The sequence below is a fragment of the Rhineura floridana genome, chromosome 10, assembly GCF_030035675.1.
Source record: "Rhineura floridana isolate rRhiFlo1 chromosome 10, rRhiFlo1.hap2, whole genome shotgun sequence".
In the NCBI taxonomy this organism is placed as follows: Eukaryota; Metazoa; Chordata; class Lepidosauria; order Squamata; family Rhineuridae; genus Rhineura; species Rhineura floridana.
Window position 1 is genome coordinate 30,828,140 of NC_084489.1, and position 21,789 is coordinate 30,849,928.

Genomic DNA, 21,789 nt, shown 5'->3' on the forward strand with positions numbered 1-21,789 from the left:
AGGGGATGCCATGGAAACGGCTTTCAAGGAGTGCAGAGAATAAACAGAGAATAAACAGGCGAAATTTGGGAATGATTAAAAATTCTAAATATCGGGCAAATAAAGGAAATGTGAATCTTAGACCCAAATTTGTGGGGGAACAGGTCTTGGCAGCCATTGGAAAAGCAGTTTGGAGATCTATATCGTTGATGCGGGTTTCGATGGAGCGTCTAGCCAATTCTAAATCTAGAGAGGCAAGGAACTCTATAGAGAAACCCAGACTTGTTAGTTTAAGCTGGACTGTTGTATTCCAGCAGTTTGGGTAGGCATCAATCCAAAGAAAGGATAAATAGTCTGAAGATGTAGATGTATAGACTTGTTTAAGCCAATATCTAAAGGCAGCAATCCAGGCGGCGGATTCGAGGGAAGGCATGCCGGACTCTAAACATAGGGCTGCTGCAGGTACACATCTAGGGACACCAAAAAGGGCACGGAGAAAAATAGATAAAATAGATTCAACTGAAGAATTAAAACTCTGGATCCAAAGTGATATTCCAAAAAACAATTGGGGAAGGATTTTAGCTTTAAAAACTTGGATGGCAGCTGGAAAATACTGTCCACCCTTGGTAAAATAAAAATTTTAAATACTCTTTAATGTGTTGCGAGCGGTCTGAACTGCGGAACGAATGTGGGGTACCCATGAGAGGGAGGAATGGAAAATGACACCAAGATATTTATATTGTCTAACCTGAGAGATCTTGTGGTCGCTGATTGTCCAATCGGAAACTAATTTACGTTTGGAAAAGACCAGTATTTTCGTTTTGGAGTAGTTAATCGAAAGAAGGTTGTCATTACAATACTTTATAACGGCCTGAAAGAGTCGTTTGAGTCCGACTTTAGACAAAGATAGGAGGGCTGCATCGTCAGCATAAAGTAGGAGAGGACAGATTTGGTTGGCCACCTTAGGGGGGTGAAAGTCGGGGGAACAGCAGCGGACATTCAGGTCATTTAAAAACAGATTAAACAACAAGGGGGCTAAAATACATCCTTGCCTGACTCCTTTGGTGACGGGGATGGAGTTGGTTAATGTTCCATCTGGGCCACATCGGACACGCATGGTGGTAGACTGGTGTAATCGTATAATAAGAAATAGAAGTCTCTTATCCATTGTGGACTTCATAAGTTTGGCCCACAACTTATCTCGAGGAATGGAGTCAAAGGCAGATCTTAGGTCAATGAATGCCACAAAAAGTCCGTTACCCCTAGGGCCTTTGTATTTATCTGCCAAGTGATTTAAGAGGATGGAATGATCGAGTGTGGATTTACCCTTCCTAAAACCCGCCTGTTCCCGACCAAGGATATGGTTTTCCTCTACCCAAGAAGATAGTCTACAGTTTAGGTAGGAGGCATATAGCTTGCCCACAATTGAGAGTAAGTTAATAGGTCTATAGCTCGCTGGGGAGTCCCTAGACCCTTTTTTGAAAATGGGGATTACTATGGCTTCTAACCAAACCATAGGAAGGCAGCCAGAGTTATTTATGTTTGTGAATAAAGTGGCAAGTAAGGGGGCCCACCAATCTTGGTGCGTTCTTAATAATTCAGGGGGGATTAGGTCAAATCCCGGAGATTTACCTGATTTTAGGGCATTAATTAATATTTTGATTTCAGATTGTGTGACAGGGGGCCAAAGAGGAGAGGACGAAAGATCAATGGGTAAAAGACAGTTCGAGGAACAGTCTGGAGCTTGAAACATTTGTGAGAAATACTGCTCCCAGATATGGGAGGGAATATTGCAAGGAAATGGATTATGTGATGTTAGGGCGTCAGAAACTATTGCCCAAAAGGTCCTAGTATTATTCAGCTTAGATGCATTTATTAAGGCCTTCCAGCTATCCTGTACTGCCTGTCTCTTTTTAATTGCAAGGAGGAGCTTATATTGTTTTTTGATGTTGTAATACTCCGTGGGTAAAGCAATTAAATTGCGGGATCTGTACTGACTATAGATCTTTCTCAGGTGATTTTTTGCAACTAAGCACTCTTTATCGAACCATCTAGAAGAATTTTGATGGGAAAGAGTGGTTGGGATTGGTTTGGGTTTTAAGATTGGGAGGAGCGTAAACATCAGGTGGGAATATTCGTTTAGGACACATACCGGGTCATCAGCAATCATTATACGGTTTTTGATGTCTCAGACCTGAGGAGAGTTGTGAAAAACCGCAATCTTAGCAGCTAGTGCAGCAGACCATTTGGGTCTCCTATGATTAAGTGAAGATGGGTTGTCCACTATATTATATTTAATCAGAGAATGACACTTCTCAGGCAGAGGGAGCGAGAAATTTAGGGGTAAATGGTCACTGCAATCAAATACTGAACTGAACTCACACAGAAATTTTGCTGCTGCTCTCAAAGGCTGGCTGCAGAGAAAGAATCATGCTTCCTTCTGCTTCTGCCTGCTCCTTGCAAAGGTGAGGGAATAGCAACACAAACTCAGAGAGGAGCCAATGTAGATTGCAAATGCATGCATCTGATTGGCTCAAACTGAAATGCATTGGGGAGGCTCTTCACAGGCCTTCCCTAATGCTGTGGAACTTCCAATGCATTTCTGAAGGAATCCTCTTGATTGGTTATTCTATGGGAACTAAAATCAAAATTAAGGTACTGAGGGGACCCCAGTTCTCCCTAAATCATTCCTACTAGAGTTTTATCCCTGGAGACCAGGGTGGGACCATAGCAATGATTGTGATTGGCTGTGCTATCTAGAGATGATCGGCCAGAACAGAAGATGGACAGAAACAAGGCTAGAGTGTCTCTGAGATACTGTCTTGAATATGAACATAAGGATCAGAGAAGGGACTGGGCTATAGATTTAGAGGATTAGAGTGGTTAGGATGGGCAGTGCCACACCTGCCCTTAATAAGGGACTTCTGCTGATCAGTGGTATGAGAGTTGCTCCTACTGCACCATGAAGGGTAATATCAGAAGTCTCAGGAGATGTGAGAAGGGACTTCCGGGAAGGGTGACTGACTTCCGGGAAGGGTGACTTCGCTTGTGCCTGCTTTTGAGACGGGCTCCTGCCTCAGAAGAAGCTTATTCAGATATAAATCAGTCAGAACATTTTTTTTTTTGACTGATGAAATTTCTCCCGGGCAGGGAGAAATGTAGAGATCAACCTCAAAAGCCTGTTTTTGTTGGGAGGACTGGATTTCATTAATTTATGAGAAAAGGTCCAGCCAGCAATGCCGGATGGACTTCCGAACAAGCTCTATCTGATTAATGCGACACATTTATCTTTTCTTCAAAGAGAAAACGGACTAACAGGCAAGCACCCTTCTTTCTATTTTTTTTTTACTTGGTTTAAATTGTTGCAGCAAAAAGAGATTTGTCAAATGAATCAGCTTTAAAGAACTTCTGGTTGAGCTATAACTCTTCTCTGTTATTCACGAAATTAACAGCTTATCTCTGCTTCTATTGCAAAAAGCTGTCCTGGAAGTGCATTCTAAAGATATAAACAGAAGAGGGATTTCTATTCCGAGGAGAAAAAAATAAAAAATATGAACTTTGGAACATTATATTGTCTGGGACTATTCTCTTTTTGGTCTGTTTTATTTTGACGAATCTGCTTCTTCACGACGCCACTAACTGTTTTGATGCTGGGAACTAAATTTGTTTTGTATTCTTGAACATAGAGAGATAAGGCAGGCTGCTCTGTTTATACTGTGATGTCATCAAGCCTGGAATATTAACCCAATTGTTGCTGAAATAAGAAGTGGTTCTTCTTTATTTTTGTTTTGTTTTGTTTTCGTGGTTTTAAAAATGGCAATCAAGAAAGTGGCTGAGAATCTGGAAGTAATTATGTTTCAGAAAATAATGGATGAGATTGAGATAACGAAACAAACCCTGCGACAGGGCAGTAAGGAGCTGAAAATTGAACTGAGCAAAATGACGCAGGAGCTTAAAGAAATAGGGGATCCTGTGAGAGAGGAGAATGAGATCAGAGATGAGAAAAGAAAAAATAAAGGGAAGATACAAGCCCTGGAGATTGGAACAAATGTGGAATTGGAAAAAGATCTGGAGTTTATGGATATTAGAAATAAAATCTACTGTTTGGAATTTAACGTTATCTCTGAAGAAATTGATGAATATATTAGAGATAAAGTTATCAATGGCTTGGATAATTTTCTGGACTGGAATGACGTGATGGAGCTTGATATAGAGAAAATCTATGGAATTAACTGCAGCCATGTGACAATGGAAAAACTCTCAAGAGATGAGCCAGTGCATTTTGTAAAAAAGAAGAACAGAGATATGACTTTACAACAATATTTCAGCAACTTATTCAAAATCAATGGCAAGAAAATATTTGGGATAGAGGAAATTCCCATCAGACTCTTATTATATGACTATGGCTATGACAGCAAGATTATTATGGAATACTGATAATGGAAGATTGGACACTGAAATTACTGGACTTAACAGGACTATTGAAGATGGAAGATGGAATTAATAGGGATAATGGAATAATGGCTATTGAAATTATTGGACCTAACAGATTTTGATGAGATGGATTAATCGATATGTTTATTTGGACTATGGTTATGACAATAAGATTATTATTATTATTAACAAGATGGATTAATCGACACGTTTATTTGGAGAAAAATTGATAGATATATTTCTTAAAAGAATTGAAACCTCTCTTTGACTTTTTGTGGAAAGAATAAAGTAATGTTTATGAGATTTGATGATTAATTAAGATAACTACTGGAGGAAAGTGATTTTATAATATAATTTAAGAGACAGGATTGTTATATATTGTAGACCTATAACTGATCTGCGAACAATGGGAAGTCAACATTTTATTTTTTTGTTTAATCATTTTTGTTTTGTTTTGTTTTTTGTCTTTGAATGTTTTATGATTTTGTTTTGTTTGTTTTATGAAAATTTGAATAAAAATTATTCTAAAAAAAAAAAAGGAGATGTGAGAAGGAACTGCCCTCTGAACTCTCATTTGTCCCTGGCTTATGACATTAAATTCACAATGTAGAAGTGAACAACATGGCAGCAACTCCTGCAGCACAAAAGTAATGTGCATAAGATTGCAGCCTTTCTGATACTTATTTGGGAATAAGTTCCATTCAACACAGTTGGGCTTTATTTATTTATTGTTTACAGCAGTTATAGGCTGCTCTACTACAAAAAAATTTCAGGATGGCTTACAATATAAAATAAACTTTTATTAATTCTGCACAAATGTACATAAGATTGGGCTATAAGAGTCCTGAACCTCTGTGGCTTGTGGAACATCTATTTTGAAAGAACTGGAGCCTTGCTTTTGGGTTTCTCATAGGCATCTGTGAGAACAAGATGGTGCACTGATTGGTCCTTTGGACTGATGCAGCAAGGCTCTTAGGTTTTTATGAGAAACTGTATCTAGTAAGCGGATGTGGGTTTGTGACATTGCAAAAACCAGCTGATCAGTGCTGCACAGTGAAGTTCTGCTGGAAACAGGAAGAACTGGTATCACAGAAGAACATAAGTACAGCCTATTGGAGATGGCCCATCTAGTCCAGTATCCTGTTCTCACAACAGTCAACCAGATGCCTATGGGAAGCCCAAAAGCAGGACCTGAGTACAACATCACTGACCCCACTTATGATTCCCACTTGAGCTAATCCTAGACAGGTGATTGTATATCTGTACAAACTGAGTGTGCTTCTGCAGTGATTCAGTTGCTCAAATGATGAACATCCATTTGCACCCTCAATGGCCTTTTAAAAATAGGTCAATTTATGCTGTAAGGGCAGTAAGAGTAACCAATTGACTTTTTAAACAACACATACTTGGGAATGGGAAATAACCATACACTATTGGAAATGTTAGGTATAAAATTATCAAAAGGTGAACTTTGACTTTATATAAATAAGGCTGGTGTTGTGAAAGACTGGAAGATCCATCCTGCTGCTTTCAGCCTGAACTGTATGACAAATCAGTTGTCAAGTTTACTTAGCATCATCACTCTGCTTGCTGTGAAAAGCAAGGCACTTTCTCCTAGTTTTAGCTCCACAGCATAGCAGTTTTGGAGAAAATAAAAGTTATTTTCAGTTACTATATGAAATTTTCTTGCATGTATCTTTCTGTCTATGCTTAGACCTTTTTTTAAAAAATTGGCTCTTATATCTGCTTGGAATTTTGCAAAACAGTGTCCTCTGTGCATGTATGTTCCCTTTGCCCTATTTAAAAATGACTTTGCGTCTAATGGAAAATTACACTAGAAGACATGCCTCCACATTTGATTAATAGTCTCCCACAGCACCAAACTACTTTTCTGTTTTAGTGTTATTTTCCCAGTTCCACAGCGGTCTGTTATTCAGAGCAGGATTTCAGTAGTCTGGCTTGCCCATCACACCAGAAGATCTTCCACCAACAGTAGCATTTGGTTTTGTCTGGACTAATAATTGCTTCCTGGAAAGCATCCACGTGATTTACATGAATGCTGTTTCCCCAGTTATTTTCTGTCAATCAAGCTGCATTTTAACTGGTTAATTGGTGACTGTTTCAAAACATCTCTCATATGCTTTGGCATGGCTAAGAGACTGCACTGGATACTTGCTCTTCACTCTTGTGAAGCCAAACCCTTTGTAAAAAAACAGATTAAACCAAAAGAATACAAGATTGTTCTTGAAATGCACAACCCTTTCACTGTTCTTCTGCCAAAAAATACAATTCTCTAATGACTAATTTGTATTGAGGATTAGGACATAAAGCTGGCTTGTTTACATAGTCTACAATCATTTATAACTCAAGTATTTAAACAGATGCAGGTGACTACTTTAAAAGCTCTCCCCACTTTTAATATGGCAGATGCTATATTAAATTACTTGAATTTGTATATTTGTACGCTTCCATATAGTTGACTCTCTAGGTGGGATTCCAATACATCGTGGCAAATTCAGGTTAAACGTGATTTGTGTAACAAGCTCCCCCCCCCGCAAAATAATACTTTTTGTGATAAGGAAAGTGACAGGAAAATGTGCCATGGGATAACACTTCCTTGAGGCAATGCCATCCAATTTCTTTGCAAACAAATCAGCATGAATTCTCAGTAAATAGCCAACATAATCCAAATTGCCTGCCATCAAATCAGAATGAATGCTCAATAAAATGGTTGTCTGGAAACAGCCCAATTTAATTCACATACTGTCTTTAACGAAAACAAAGTTCTTCTTCAGTATCATTACAGGCCATTAGAGTTCCTAGCTGACTGTCCTTTCCCTTGGAGTTTTGGTATGAGGTAGGCAGGAGTGAGAAAAAACAGGAGGGCGCCTTGTGCCATTTTAGAGTTCTTGTAAACTGGACCTTGACAGATCCTTGAAAGTTTGGACTAACACCCAGAGCGTATTCACTGCCCCACAGACATTGGAACCACCAGCCTCCATTGCCATGAAATGATGTATTTAGCCATAAGAAATGGCTTAATAGTTTTACCTATCCCCAGCCCTGTGGGGCAAAGGGGTGCACCACCCACCTACCCCCGAGCTGTGCTTCACTCCCTTCCAGGATTTTTTTTAAACTGTCTTTTTAATTTGTGACAAAACAGACAATGACAGCTTGTTTTAAGAATAGGAGCCATTTAAGAATGAATGAATAAGAATAGGACCCTCTGAAAAATTTAGTGAATAAGGCAAGCTGAGTGCACAACAAAAGCCTCATCTGGAACAGCCCTCACAAGTCTGCTCACTCAAGATTTTTCCTGGCTGAGGGTGGATTTTCATTATCACAATCACCCTATAATTCCTGTTTAGTAATATGAAGCTTGAAATATTACATATTAAAACTTTTTTATTATATGTAGAGTAAGACTCCAACCCTTGGACTTTCCGTTGCTCTGCTTTTTGGTTTAAGTTTCAGTTCTCTACCCACCCAGCAATAAAGCAGCATGCTTGTTTGCATGCAGTAGGAAGTAAGAGTTTGTTTATTCTGGAGTTTATTATGATGAGTATAGCAAGATTGGGTGCTTATTGCTAAAGGGTGCAATAAAGAGATAACTTAAAGTGGAGAATTCCTAGTAGAAGTAAATTTGTTTCCTTTCAGATCACATCTAATACCATCAAAGTTCATTGCTGCATTTTTAATTTCTGTTTTGTTGCATGTAATGTGAGTAGGAAAACGAAAGTAGAGTTTTTGGTTATGTAGCAACACACTGTGAAGTAAAGTTTGTTCCTTCTAACGAGCATTTGTGGTTCATTTCAAATCTTGCAAATATTACATGGTGTCAGAAGACTACCTAAAAACATAAGGCAGTGAAAAATGGACCAGCTAAAGCCTCCAGGAACATTGGTGTTTGAAGGAAATGCAGCAGAGAACTGGAGAAGATGGAAGCAAGGGTTTGAATTGTACTGCATTGCAAGTGGAGCAGATAAGAAAGATGAGAGACTTCAGTCAGCATTATTTCTGCATGTGGCAGGTGAAGAAGCAAGAGAGGTATTTAATACTTTCCAGTTTGATGATGATGCAGATAAATATAAAATTCAAGTTTTGATGAATAAATTTGAAGCATATTGTGTGCCCAGAAGAAATGTTACTTATGAAAGGCACAGGTTCGTCACTAGAATACAGAGTGAAGGAGAAAGTATAGACCAATATGTGACTGATTTGAAGCTTTTGGCTCAGACCTGTGAATTTGGGGAGCTGTGTGATTCTCTCATTAAGGATCACATAGTGTGTGGCATTCAGAAAGACAGATTGAGAGCCAAGTTACTGAGAGAGAGTGATTTAATCTTTGAGTGTGCAGTGAATATATGCAGGGCAGAAGAAGTGACTGCAAAACAGATGAAAGATTTTGGGGCAACAGAAAAACAAATGGGTGCCTTACAGGGCAAAAGTACCTTTGAAAAGCCAAAAGTAATCCAGCCTCAGAGCAAATGGAGCCCTGGCACTACTACCAGCCCCCAAGAAAAGGAAATGCCGCAGAGGCCTGTAGTAGCAGCAAAGGCCTGCTACAAGTGTGGTATCAGTCATCATGACATAAATGCTTGTCCTGCATATGGGAAGGAATGCAGAAGATGTGGCAAACTTAATCATTTTGCTAAAATGTGTAAAACTAGAGATAGAAAACTTCAACGCAGGCAAATGTTCTGAGTAACAGATACAACTAAAAATGCTCATGATTTCTTCATTGGCACATTGAATTCTACAGCTCTGGAAAATGAATGGTGTGTGGATCTTCTCATAAATGATCACAAGTATGTGACCTTTAAGATTGACACAGGAGCACAGGCTAATGCAATGTCTTTATAAACATACAAAGCCTTGCAAGCTGAACCACTTCAGCATTCAAATGCCAGATTAATAACCTACTCTGGAGAAAGACTACATGTGTCTGGTAAATGTAACCTGGATTGCAAATATAAAGATCAAAGAGTTGGAATTTCACATAGTAGACTTTGATGCACAAGCTGTACTTGGTCTCCGGACTGTGACTAATTTAAATTTGGTACAAAGAGTTAATTTAATGAAAAGAGCTCCAGTAGATCAATGGGATGTTGCAGTTGAATACAAAGATGTATTTGAAGGCTTAGGTTGCTTACCAGAGAAATACGCCATCAAAATCAACCCACAGGTTCCACCTGTAATTCATGCACCTCGGAAGGTTCCAGTGGCACTAGGAATGGTGACTTACCTAGCAAAGTTTATCCCAAATTTGGCAACAGTAAAAAGTAAAGGTGTCCCCACACTTGTAGTGTGAGTCGTTTCCGACTCTTAGGGTGATGTCTTGCGACATTTACTAGGCAGACCATATATATGGGGTGGGATTGCCAGTTCCGTCCCCGGCCTTTCTTTACCCCCCAGCATATGCCAGGTACTCATTTTACCGACTATGGATGGATGGAAGGCTGAGTGGACCTCGACCCCTTTTACCAGAGATTCGACTTCCTCCTTTTGTTGGAATTGAACTCCAGCCATGAGCAGAGCTTCAGCTGCGTTACCACCGCTTACCACTCTGTGCCACGGAGGATCTTTTGGCAACAGTAACAACCTCTTTGCAACAGCTGTTGGCCCAAGATATTGAATATTGCTGGATATCAGTTCATGAAACAGCATTCACACAGTATTAACAAAAACTCCTGTTTTGAAATATTATAATGTGAAAGAACCTGTAACTCTGTCAGTGGACGCTAGTTCTACAGACTTAGGTGCTGTACTGTTGCAAAGAGGTGCACCTGTTGCATATGCTTCTAAAGCAATGACTGCGGCCCAACAGAACTATGCTCAAATATTTATTTATTTATTTTATTTATTTAATTTCATTTATAAACCGCCCATAGCCAATGGCTCCCTGGGCGGTGTACAACATACAATAATACAATAAATCAACAAAAATCACTAGATATACAATACAGATACATAATAACACTAAACAGTATTAAGATAACTAAAACATTAAAACATTAAAATATATAAAATGCATTAAAATGCCTGGGAGAATAGGAAGGTTTTAGCCTGGCACCGAAAGGATAACAACTTAGGCGCCAGGCGTACCTCCTCGGGGAGACTGTTCCACAATTCGGGGGCCACCACCGAAAAGGCCCTGGATCTTGTCATTACCCTCCGAGCTTCTCAATGAGTCGGTACTCGGAGGAGGGTCTTAGATGTCGAACAAAGTGCACAGGTAGGTTCATAGCGGGAGAGGTGTTCCATCAGGTGTTGCGGGCCCACACCGTGTAAGGCTTTATAGGTCAATACCAGCACCTTGAATCTGGCCCGGAAACAAATCGGCAACCAGTGCAAGCGGGCCAGAACAGGTGTAATATGTGAGGACCAATTGGTCCTCGTCAACAGTCTGGCTGCTGCGTTTTGCACTAGCTGCAGCTTCCGAACCGTCTTCAAGGGCAGCCCCACGTAGAGTGCATTACAGCAATCCAGTCTAGAGGTCACTAGAGCATGAACAACTGAGGCGAGGTCGTCACCACACAGATAGGGGCGTAGTTGGGCTACCAATCGAAGATGGTAGAACGCATTCCGAGCCACCGAGGCTACCTGAGCCTCAAGTGACAAGGAAGGATCGAAAAGAACCCCCAAACTACGAACCTGTTCCTTCAGGGGGAGTGTAACCCCATCCAGAACCGGATGAACATCCTCCATCTGTGCGGAAAAGGCATTCACCAACAGCGTCTCAGTCTTGTCTGGATTGAGTTTCAGTTTATTAGCTCCCATCCAGTCCATTATCGCAGCCAGGCAATGGTTCAGCACATCAACAGCCTCACCTGAAGAAGATGAAAAGGAGTAATAGAGCTGCGTGTCATCAGCATACTGATGGCAACACACTCCAAAACTCCGGATGACCGCACCCAAAGGCTTCATGTAGATGTTGAAAAGCATGGGGGACAGAACCGATCCCTGAGGGACTCCACAATGGAGAGTCCAGGGTATTGAGCAATGCTCCCCAAGCACTACCTTCTGGAGACGATCCGCCAAGTAGGAGCGGAGCCACTGCCAAGCAGTACCCCCGACTCCCAACTCCGCGAGTCTCTCCAGAAGGATATCATGCTCGATGGTATCAAAAGCAGCTGAGAGATCAAGGAGAATCAACAGAGTTACACTCCCCCTGTCCCTCTCCCGACAAAGGTCATCGTACAGGGCAACCAAGGCTGTTTCTGTGCCAAAACCGGGCCTAAAACTGGATTGAAACGGATGTAGATAATCGGTTTCATCCAAGAGCCCCTGGAGCTGGCTGGCAACCACCCGTTCCAAGACCCTGCCCAGAAATGGGACATTCGCTACCGGTCGATAGTTGTTCAAATTATCTGGATCCAAGGACAACCTCTTCAAAAGAGGTCTCACTACAGCCTCCTTGAGACAGCGAGGGACAACTCCCTCTCTCAAGGAGGCATTGATCACTTCCTTGGCCCAGCCGGCAGTTCCAGCCCGGCTAGCTTTTACTAGCCAAGAGGGGCAAGGGTCCAGTACCGACGTGGTTGCACGCACCAGTCCAAGCATCTTGTCAACTTCCTCAAGCTGCACCAACTGAAACTCATCCAATAATTGAGGACAAGACCGTGATCCAGGTACCTCAATGGATTCAACTGTCCTAACATTAGAGTCGAGATCCCTACGGATGCATGCGATTTTATTTTGGAAGTGCCCCACAAACTCGTTGCAGCGGGCTTCAGATGACTCTGTGGTGTCCTGAGGGCCAGAGTGTAAAAGCCCTCGTACTATCTTAAAAAGCTTAGCTGGGCGGCATAAAGATGATCTAATAGTGGCAGCAATATAACACTTTTTTGCTGCCCTTACCGCTTCTATATAGAAAAGGAAATGTTGGCAATAGTGTTTGGATGCACAAGATTCCATCAATTTCTCTATGGCAAAAAAGTGACTGTGGAAACGGACCACAAACCATTGGAGGCAATTTTCAGAAAACCTTGCATAATGCACCTCCAAGAATCCAAAGATGGCAGTTAACACTGCAGAAATATCAATTACAAGTGCACTATAGACCAGGCAAAGAATTAATCATTGCTGATACCCTGTCCATGGCATATCTTGAACAGGGTGTAGGAATAAGTTCTGAAGAAGCCGAGGTTGCTGTTAATCTCATGTTGTCTTATTTACCAATCTCCGAATCAAAACTGAAAGAATTTCAGGTGGCTACTGAAAAGGATAGCATTTTGCAAATCCTGAAAAATGCCATTTTGCAGGGGTGGCCAGATAGAAGAGTAGAAGTTCCAGAGTGTATACGTGTTTATTGAAATTACAGAGAGGAATTAAGTGTTCATGGTGGACTCATTTTTAAAAGTGACAGAATTGTAGTACCACAAGATTTGAGGAAAGAGATATTGAATATTATACATGAGAGTCATCTGGGTGTTGAATTATGTAAACAGCAGGCATGAGAAGCTGTATATTGGCCAGATATGTGTGCCCAAATTGAAGAATTGGTACTGTCATGTACCACATGTCACACCTTCAGAAATAAAAACCAAAAAGAACCAATGTTACCTCATGAAATTCCAAGAAGACCTTGGCAGAAGCTAGGAATGGACTTGTTTGAATTTGAAAGAAAGGACTATCTACTTTTGGTTGATTATTATTCAAAATATGTGGAAATATGTTTGCTTGAAGACACTACATGTAGATTAGTAATTTTACACTGCAAATCTATATTTGCAAGACATGGTATAGCTGAAGAGGTTGTCAGTGATAATGGCCCTCAGTTTTGCTCTAGAGACTTTAAAATGTTTGCCAAAGATTGGGACTTTGTTCACACAACATCCAGTCCACTATTTCCTCAATCAAATGGAATGGCAGAAAGAGCGGTCCAAACAGTAAAGAGGATTCTTAAGAAATCTAGTCTGAATAACACAGATCCTTATCTTAGTTTATTGGATTACAGAAATACGCCTACAGTAGATACAGCCTAACCTGCACAACTTTTAATGGGGAGACGTTTAAGAACCAGGTTGCCTACCTCAGCACCTTTGTTACTACCTCAGCAGGTAAAAGGTGACATACAGACACATCTGAAGAGAAGACAAGAAAATCAGAAGCTTTACTTTGACAAAGGTTCAAAGTCTTTACCACCTTTGCAGGTTGGTGATTCTGTTAATGTTCTGCAAAATGGAGTGTGGAAACCAGCAAGAGTAACTGGACAAAACATGACTCCAAGATCATATTCGGTTCAGACTGATGATTTAGCTGTCTACCGAAGGAACAGAAGAGATCTTCAAAGCACTCCAAGTTGTGAACCAAAAATGGATGAGACTACTGAGACTGCAACTGCACCTCCATCAGAGGTAGACCTATCAGAGTCTCAAGACAACAAAAGTGGAACAGCTGTAGCACAAAGTGCCCGTGATATACCAGAGAAGATTTTGGACTCTGAGTTACCTGTTACTACATCAAGAGGCAGAGTAATCAGAAAACCAATTCAATATAGACAGTAGTTTTTATCGTTTTCTTAAAAATAAAAAAGGGAGATGTAATGTGAGTAGGAAAATGAGAGTAGAGTTTTTGGTTATGCAGCAACACACTGTGAAGTAAAGTTTGTTCCTTCTAACCAGCATTTGTGGTTCATTTCAAATCTCGCAAATATTACATTGCATGGCCCTTGGTTTTCTGAATGATTATGACATGCATTCCCCACTTCTTTGTAAACTGGCATTTGAAGGAATCACCCCTCCCCCACCCAGATTCTAGCATTCATCAGGTCATTCACAAGAATGTTTACATCGAAAAAGGCAGTGCATCATAGCTCTTGCTGAATTAAAACAGCTGTAGAAATCAGTCCTCAGTTACCCTTACCTACATGGGAAAGAGGAAACTGGCTGACAACAACAAACAACAATAATAATACAATTAGTTGAGCTGCATTTTTTAAAATTAGTGATGACGGCAAGTTTCAGAAACTGAATTCAGGATATTAAGCCCTCCAGCTTGGAAATCCTTGCAAGCAGAGAAAAAGCCCACTCTGAATTGGGCCTTTTATATTGGATTCTCCATCGTTGCTACCAGCAAACCTTTTCCTCCCATTTCCAAAGCAAGTTATCCATGTGAAGGGGAGGCTGTAAAGTCTCTCTGGCGAGGCTAGTGCTAGGTTTGTGGGGGGCCCTTGGCAACATTCTCTCCAGGCCTTCCAAGCATCACCCTGATGAGCCCTCCAGCAAGCCCACTGAGCTGTGGAGATAGACAGTAATGGGCAGTGATACTGACACGAAAAATACCCTTTTATTTATTAATGGCCTGGCTCTGTAAAAGGCATCCGGCACTGCATCCGGCACTGCAGTGATCACTATCTTCATTTTCCCACAGTCTCTGGGTCTCAATGTAACATCACACAGGGCTAGGGAGGAGGGAAGAAGAATGTATATTGTTAGCAGCTTGTTTTGTCTTTATCCATGTTATCTTTTTAAAGTAAAGAAGGCTCTTTTTGGTGCAAATCTGGGAAATGATGAACGCTTGCTTTTGCATTATTTACTTGCAAATCTAGAAAAAAATTAAGTCAAAATGTCATTTTACATTTGAATTTCCTTACGTTTTGCAGCCTCAGTCAGAGATGCTTCAGGTGGGCAAATCTTGTCTTGAATATAACACTGAAACAGCTTTTAAAAAATTTAACGAGAGAGATCCACATGGCTGAAAGTTAAGTGATGTTTGTCCATTTGTAGGCATGGATAAGTATTTCAGACTACAGTAACTTTGGATTTATACTGCAGCCATAAAATCAGTGTAAGGAAAGTTGTAGAGCAAAGCTTGCAGGGTGGCATATATGGGAAAAGCAATCCCAGGTCCCAAGCTGTATAGGGATTTAAAAGTCAAAACCAGCACCTTATATCAAGCCTGGAACAGGCAGCCAGTGTTGATTTAATAAGATAGAATGATATGCAGCTCAGCTTTATGTCAACGGGGGGGGGGAGGGGGGATCCATTTAGGCATATACTTGCCCTGAATACCTTTAAACTATACTTTTATTTTTATTTTAGAATTAGTAATGTATGTAACTAAAGCCCAGAAAGGGTACCTTTATTATGATTATATTTTGAAAGAGAAGCATTGGACTAAATCATACACTTCTTGATATCAGGAAGATCATGTGCTCATGGCAGCCAAAGCAGCAGCATTCTATGAAATGTTGAAGTGAACAGTTTTGACAAACTGAGATGATATTGCATATTTATAAATGAATCATGGGTTGAATAAAATATGGGAGTCCCATTAAGATTCTGTTTCTGGGATAACAAGTGAGTGTTTGAAAAGAGGCAGCCTTATTGTGCCAGATCCTTTTTGTCTTTTTTTTCTCAGATAATTTAACTTCCACAATAAAACTTCCACAGAGCAGTGCAAAGGTACAGCTTTTGGGATATTAATGGTGTCAGCCAGATAATGTTTTAACAAAAGCACTCTTTTTGACATTTTTCTGTGTTTTTCAAAATATCTTTGTAAATATTCCAGTAAGTGTTGTGGCTGAATGGGATTTGAGAATAGCTCCTCCATGACAAAGCCTAATGCTTTATTTTATCCACTACACTATGCTCCTTATTTAGTAAAAGCATCATTCAGGCACACTCTGATATGCCTACCATCTGCAGCAGCCTCCCCCTCGGTGGCCCTCCAGATGTTACTGGACTGGATCTCCCTTTATCCTTGACCATTGGCTCTGCTGGCTGAGTCTGATGGGAGTTGAAGTCCCACAACATCTGGAGAACACCACATTAGCTATCCTTGCTATAATTTTGGCTGAAAGTTGTGCAAATCTGGAATTTAACCTGTCCAGTACTTTAGGTACAGGATGATGATGATGGCACTACAAATGTTACCAGAATGTTTACTCTTGGACTTTGAATTTTATCATAGCCTGCAGGAATGGCTTTGTTTTTAAATAGTTATATAGTTTTCTATTGAAGAAGCATTTTTGAGGCTGAAATGTATTTGTTTGTATATATATGCACCATATTGATATATTATTATCAGGTTGATCAATGTTATTGTCTGTTGAATATTTATTGGTATTTTGATTTAGTTTCTCTATTTAGTTTTTTAAATTATATATTACTGCATATGCTTTTCCTTAATATCTTTGTTCATCTATTTTGTTTTATTATTAACATAATATTTTAAATGTTTTGTGGTTTTGACATTCAAGACATTTTGCTGCCTGAGACAGAGGAGCAAGTGACATCCACCATACTGAAACTATTGCCCGCTACTATTCTTTCTGGTAAACCATTAGTGGGAGTGAATGCTCAGTGTAAGTGCAATAAACCTAATCCCCTTAATAGTATAGAACCATAGACCATATAGATATTAGGGTTGCCAGGTCAAAAGCATCCCAAACCCTGAGGTTTTGGGAGGGGGGAGTGATGTCATGGGGCGTGCCCGAGTGACGTCATGAGACGGGCCCGAGCGATGTCATTAAGCATGATACATTAAGCATCAACCACAGTTGCTTGGCGCATACAATTCATACAAAAACATTTCTCCGATTGGAAATTAAGATAGAAATCTTAGCTAAAAGATGGAGCCTGGGTTCGGAACATTTAATCTAGCCAACTCGCTTCTAGCAAAAAAGGTTTAAGTGCCCTCAGGCCAGGCCAGTCACCAGAAGGCCATTGTAGGAAGAAAGGAGCCTAGTATTGTGGAGATGTTAGATGAGGGCACTCAGGAGTAAAGATGGATACCCCTGAATGCTGCAATTCTAAACACACTTACTAAGGTACTAAGCCCCACAGAACTCAATAGGACTTACTTCTCAGTAGATATGGTTTGGATTGTGCTGTTGACTAGGGATCCTCTGCAAAGATATCCATATCCAAGTAGAGTTGGCAACCCCATGCCTAGAATGCCCTGCCCCTACCTTTTAACATCCATATTTCTTTACAGATTTAACTATTGACTTCAGAAAGAGGTCTGAGAAATGAGTAAGAATATTCTCTACTAGGGTTGCCAGGCTCAGGGCCTGAGACTGATCCTGTATCTTTAGAAGAAGAGAAAGTCAGCCAAGTGCAGGTGTTCTTGCAACTCTGTAATGGGAAAAACCACAAGGTGGAATTCTCCCTTCCCCCTGGACAACTTTTAAAGATACACAAGACCTCTTGGTTGCCAGGTCCAGCCTCCAAGAGGTCTTCTGTATCTTTAAAAGTTGTGCAGGAGAAAGGGAGAATTCCAACTTGTGGTTTTCCCCATTACAGTGTTGCAAGAACACCTGCACTTGGCTGACTTTCTCTTCTCCTAAAGATACAGGATCAGTCTCAGGCCCTGAACCTAGCAACCCTATTCTCTACCCTTTTCTGTCCCCTTGTGGGCTGCTATAAACTCAATTCGTCAGCCAACCCAATTCCAGTGAATATAACTGACAGAAAGCACACATGAATTGGTCTACCTTCATAGGCAGCAGATTGGGAACAACAGTTGCAGCCACGCTGCCCAGTATGTGAATTCTCTTTTACCACTATTGAGCAAGAAACAAACAACAAGATACATCATCAGTGGGTTTAAGAAGGTTGAGCGGAGCGCATGGAACCACTGTTGTTGCTTCTATGAATGAAAGGGAGTGAGGATAAAGGTAAATGAAATGCAAATAGAAAAAGAAAAACAAGACACTGATGATTTCTTAAATGCAAAACCACACCAACCACAACAAGATTCCTATGAGTAAGGCAGAAAACTAAGCATCCCACAACCAGTCAGGATTCCTAACCAAAACCGAAAACTAAAAAAATCCTGGCAGCCAATCAGCCAAGGTCACAGAAATCCCCAGGCAGGACAAGGGGACCCAGGGACCGCAGTTAGTGCAGAATGCTGTGGCACGATTGCTGACATGAGTGAGACCCTATCAGCACATAATACCTCTGCTCTGAAATCTCCACTGGTTGTCCATTTGTTACCAGGCCAAGTTCAAGGTGTGCTTTCCATGTTACGGGTGCCACATAGTACTTGTTCTGCTCTTGTAAGAAACCAATCCTTTAGTGTGGCAGCACCTATGCATTGGAACTTCCTGCCTATTTACATTAGGCAGGCACCTTCATTGTACTCACTTTGGCACCTGCTAAAAACATTTTTGTTTAGGCAAGCCTACCCAGACATGAAGAAACTATTATTTTTTATCTATTTTAACTCATTGTTGGTTTTATTATTTTGAATGTTTTTAAATACCTGTCTAACTGTTTTTGCCAATTATTTTATTGTTTTAATTCCTGCTATAAAACACTTTGAGGTTTTTTACAGTAAAGCAGTATATAAATGATGTAAATAAAATAAATAAATAAATTTCTGAGTCACTGTGGCCCTTGGGTCTCTTTCCTCTTTTAAGCCATTTGGTACCATCTAGCTCAGTACTGATGACATGGACTAGCATTGGCTCTCCAGGATTCCAGGCAATAATCTGTTCCAGAGATTGAATTTTGGGCTTTTGCATGCAAAGCATGTGCCCTACCACTGAGCTACAGCCCTTTTTAAATATGTATCTTTTAAAATTGTTCTTTTTGATTCACTAATGAATGCATGGCATATTAGGGCAGATCCACACTATGCATTTAAAGCACATTCAACATACATTTGAAGCACATGAATCCCATTACAGGATCCTGGGAACTGTAGTTTATTAAGGGTGGTGGGAACTATAACTGTGGGGGGGAAACTTCCCAGGATTATTTAGGGGAAGTCATATGCTTTAAATGAGAGTTGGATGTGCTTTACATGTATTGTGTGGATCTCCATTACTTCATAAACTTTGCCTACGTATAAATCATTTGAATTAAATTTTAAAATGGAAATAAGCTATAATGCTTACTTGGTGACCATGGGCTACACACCATCTCTCAGCCTAACCTGCCCCTCAGGATGAAAACAACAGAGGTTGACCATGACCACCCCAAGGAAGAAGGGCACACTTAAAATTTAGAGGAAATAACCATTTGTAAATAATAATTTACAACCATAGTGTGAAATCAGATACATATCAAGACATATTAGGAAGAAATATTTATATAAGCATGAATGTCAAAGATGTTTATTATTTACACAACCTATAAAGATATTTATAGTGCAATCCTATGCATGTTTACTCAGGAGCAAGTCCGAATGTATTCAATGGGGCTTACGCAGATGGAGAAGCATGCACAGGACTGTAATTCAGTGATTAGGAACTTCACTCACCCAATCCAAAATTCAGAATCATGGCACTTTAAGCTGTTTTGCAACTGTTTTATATTTGTTTTACAGTTATTGGATTTTAAATGGCTTTATTTCTTGTTGTGAGCTGCCTTGGTTTCCAACTCTGCCTCACAGGATTGTTGGAAATATTCTACACACACACACACTGGAGATGTAAAAATACATATACCCCATATAATAGGTTATTGTCAAAACCAGTTGGCCATTGCAGAACATTTTTTTAAAATAAATAAATACTAGTTTCCTGTCAAATAAAAGCAGTGACACCTAAGTAAGCCTGTTTTTTACTGTTTTTTAAAAAAAAGGATTGGAGGGGGAGAGAAAGATTTACAACACAATCTTTTTCTATGTTCACTCGAAGTCCCACTGATTTTCAGCACAATCCTAACTATGTCTACTCAAAAGTAAGTCCTACTGAATTCAGTTGGGTTAACTCCCAGGTTTGTGAAATTAGCATTGAAGTTTTACTCCCAGAAAAAAATCATATTGGGAAGGTTTTCAAAACAGGTTATGAATAAGACAAATAAGCTGCCCTCTTCCACAGGCCTGTAAAATTTAAACTTTGTTTGACTCCTTAATTAGAAAAGTATAACACTGAAGCATATACACATTTTAAAACTTCTGTTCAAAATTTATTTGAAAAATAAAAAGAATAATATACCATTTTACAAGTAGTTAAAAAAACCTTACATGTACACTTTTATGCCTACCAGGATCCTTCTGTGATCTTCTGTTGTAGTGCAATCCTATGCATGTTTACTCAGAAGCAAGTCCCAATCCTGTACAGAGAAAGTACTCTTTATGCTGCCGAAAACTATATATTTACTGAATTCCTGATGTGAAAGGAAACAGGTAAAGGAAACTGTTCTCAGAACCTGAAATGAGGTTTAGCTCTTGCTATTGTCAATCACAACCCTGACTTCTTATTGGCTAAAAACCTGAAAGAACAGGGATTAGAGCAGAATTTAGAGCAACTAACAGAAGGTGCGGGAGGAGCTGACATTTTGCAGTATATCTCAGGAACCAGACTACCTAGAAACTTAATTTTTTAAAAAATGAAAGCTGAAAGTCTGGAGATTAAGATGAGTCACGTGGAGACCCGGAGAGGACCCCCAAAAACCAGAGTCTCCAGCCAAAAGCTGGAGTTCTGTAACCCTTATAGATATAAGTATGGAATAGGAGCAGAAGTATCCTCTAATGCAGTGGTGGGAAACCTCCTGCCTGTCGGCCAAACCTGGCCTACCAGTCTTCCTTGCTTAGCCCATGGGCCTGTTTTGGGGAAGGCATGCCCACCCATCTATCCACCCATCCCTGATATATGACATATGAGGAAGTGGTTTCCATTGAATGGAAAATGTTTTTTTCTCCAACGGCTTCTCTTTGAAGCCACTTTGCACTGCTCCTTTTATCTCTAAAAACCAGAGGCTTAAAGGAACAGTGTGAAACTGCTTGCAAAGGGCTTTCAAACAACCATGTGCTGCTCCTTTAAATTTCTGATGTTTAGAGGCTCAAAGACCAGCATGAGGATGTTTACACAGGGCTGTCAAACATTTTTGTGCTGCTCTTTGAGCCTTCTAAACCCAGGGGTTCAAAGAACAACACTGGGCTATTTGAAAGCCCTTTCCCGAACAGTTCCACACTGCCCTTTAAATCACTGATTCTAAGGTTTAAGGAGCAATGCTGGGCCATTAGGAAAAGGGCTTTGTAAACATCCATGTGCTGCTTTTTGAGTCTCCAAAAACCAGAGATTAAAAGCGCAGTGAGGTTTGTTTGAAAGCCCTGCACTGTGCTTTGAAGTTCCAGCAATCAGGGCTTCAAAGCACAGCATCACCTGACATCACTATGATGCTCTGCCCGCCTGTCAAATTTGGCCTGCCAGGGGTTGGAGAGATTAAGATCTAGCTCACCAGTCAGAAAAGGTTCCCCACTGCTCTAATGGTTAGATGCACTATGCTTGTGAAGTTGTAGAAGAAGCAGTGAGGTGGTGCCACTGGCTCGCCACCAATACAGCATGGTTCCCAGCCCTGCCCATGTATTCAGTATCATCATCTGTATAGGAGAAGCTTACATGCTTAGGCTTCCATATGATTTGGAAGCCCAATTATGCAGGTTTCCGGGTGGGTGGGTGGGATTGAGTGAGTG

General features: G+C 40.4%; 1 protein-coding gene across 27 annotated transcripts in view; it reads left to right on the forward strand.

The window, feature by feature from the left end:
- THRB (thyroid hormone receptor beta) overlaps window positions 1-21,789 on the forward strand; it is a 382,718-nt gene that overhangs the window by 239,299 nt on the left and 121,630 nt on the right. Inside the window, exon 1 of one of the 27 annotated variants that reach the window (XM_061587733.1) lies at window positions 20,479-20,499. The exons of the other annotated variants lie outside the window; for them this stretch is intronic. The gene's annotated coding sequence lies outside the window, so the exon portion shown is untranslated. Of the gene's footprint in view, window positions 1-20,478; window positions 20,500-21,789 lie in introns of those variants that run through there. 27 annotated transcript variants of the gene reach the window in all.